This window comes from Ornithorhynchus anatinus, chromosome X5 (assembly GCF_004115215.2).
Source record: "Ornithorhynchus anatinus isolate Pmale09 chromosome X5, mOrnAna1.pri.v4, whole genome shotgun sequence".
Lineage (NCBI taxonomy): Eukaryota > Metazoa > Chordata > Mammalia > Monotremata > Ornithorhynchidae > Ornithorhynchus > Ornithorhynchus anatinus.
This window is the reverse complement of record NC_041753.1, coordinates 34,015,249-34,017,453: the sequence shown is the minus strand read 5'-3', so window position 1 is coordinate 34,017,453 and position 2,205 is coordinate 34,015,249. Positions and strand designations below refer to the sequence as shown.

At 41.9% G+C, this 2,205-nt stretch overlaps 1 non-coding gene across 1 annotated transcript; it reads right to left on the bottom strand.

Moving 5' to 3' along the window:
• Positions 1-1,800: 1,800 nt before the first annotated feature.
• LOC114808398 lies at positions 1,801-1,938 on the bottom strand. Its single transcript, XR_003756246.1, has one exon. It is a non-coding gene; the product is annotated as a small nucleolar RNA SNORA7 (small nucleolar RNA).
• Between the last annotated feature and the right edge of the window lie 267 nt (positions 1,939-2,205).

The following is a 2,205-nucleotide window of genomic DNA, read 5'->3' as shown; positions in this document are numbered from 1 at the left end:
GGATCCATACACCCCACCTACATTACATACAATTGCTCCATGGAAATCAATTCCCTCTTCACCTCTTCCTACCCTTGTCACTTTTGCTGCCTACCCCATTGAAGATCAGTAAGACTCTTGCACTAATTTTCTAAGACGTTATGAGAACTGGACCAACTACAGAAGGTGCATCACTGTAAGATATGAACCATACTCAACATCAAATGTCAGGACAAGATTACTACCAAGAAGGTCCTAGTGAACAGCCAGCTCCTCCAGCAGTGAAGCAGTGCTCACAGTAAAACAGCACCTCTGGGAAATACAGATGAAGGGAATGGGTGATAGCAGCTGCTGTATGGGAAATCAGAGAAGGCACAACCCATGCGGGAAAGCAGACAACGTATTTTAAGGACGTGGTGAAACACATCTCAAACAATGCTAAATAGCAGTAGAAAATTGGGAGAGAACAGAGTAGACAGACAAGCTGGGTGGGAAGCAATCAGGATAGGAGTTTCTTTCCCAAAGCAAATGATATGTGGAGATTGGGATATAAGGAGGCAGAGTCAAAAACAGAGAGCCTCAAGTGAGACAAACACACCAATGCAACAAGCTGCTGGCCTTACTTGTAAACAACATGGGAAGGTGGGTTGATCCCTCATTGGTCCTTTCAGTGACATCCAACATGCATGGATAGGACTCCACTGTCAGCTGCATCACCTTGGAAAATGAAGGACAGGTATGATATGGGACATCAGGCAAAGCTAAGCAAACCATGTGAAAGCTTATCATCCTCTGTAAATAACACCACCATAATTAATGCATTAATGTCATTCAGTGGAAAGTTATTGCGTTAGTGTCATTCAGTGGAAAATGTTTGAAATTCACTAAACTCAAGTTCATTTATTCAGCTATTCTCTTCCTCCTCCTCCTTTTTCTTCTTTTTCTTCTTTTTCTTCTCTATAGAAACAAAACAATATATTTGAAGACAAGTAAATGGATTGGAAATATACACTTGGAATTTAGACATTTGCAAGGTCATGCTAAGTCACACAAGAACAAAAGTAAAGTTTTTGTGCTTAATTACATTTTGACACAAGAAAACAAACTGAAGCTGTGGCAGATACTGTGGTTGCAGCCATGACTGATGGACTCTGAAATGTGAGTAGCCCAAAGCTCTGTTAATAATAATGAGAACAAGCATCACCTAGAGGAAAGAGCACAGGCCTGGGAGTCAGAGGACCTGGGTTTTAATCCCAGCTTTGCCAGTTGCCTGCTGTGTGACCTTGGCAAATCACTTAACTTCTCTGTGCCTCATTTTCCTCAACTGTAAAATGAGGATGCAAAACCTTTAATCCCTGGGGGACAGGAACTGTGTCTAACCTGATTAGCTTGTGTCTAACCCAGAGTTTAGAACAGTGCTTGACACCTAATGAGCGCTTAACAAATACCATGAATAAATTATTAATGATATTTGTTAAGTGCTTTCTATGTGCCAAGCACTGTGCTATGCAAAAGGGTGGATATGATAAAATAAGACACAGTCCCTGTCCCACAAGGGTTCACAGTCTAATGGCTCTTCTAGCCACAGTACTCTTCTCTTGTCTTATGCTGTTGAGTTGTCTGACCCATAGTTACTCCATGGACATATTTCTCCCAGAATGCCCCGCCTACACCTGCAATTGGTCTGGTAGTGCATCCATAGAGTTTTCCTGGTAAAAATATGGAACTATTTTACTATTGCCTTCTTCTTACCTTCCAGTAGAGAATTCCCTGTCCTCTACTTGCTCCCGTGACACTGCTGCCTAGAACAGGTGAGTTTTGACTTGAGGCAGATTGCCTTCCACTCACTATCCCCTGGCCAAGCTAGGAATGGAATAGGTATGCCTCTGCTTGACTTTCCCTCCCATAGCCAAGACTGGTACAGTACTGGAAACTCTCCAGGTGTGATCCTGAGAGGGGACCCAGTACTCTACTGCTTTTTAAAATATGTTTTTACATTTTTCCACTTCCTGTCTTTTCTGTTGTTTTTATGTTCTTAATTAATCTTTCCTTATATGTCCATCACCAGTCCCCTTTCCCCTTTCATTCTTATTCATTCATTCGATCTTATTTATTGAGTGCTTACTGTGTGTAGAGCACTGTAATAAACACTTGGGAGAGTCCAATATAATCATAAGCAGACACATTCCCTGCCATAACGAACATACATGAACCCCTCGAAGGCCA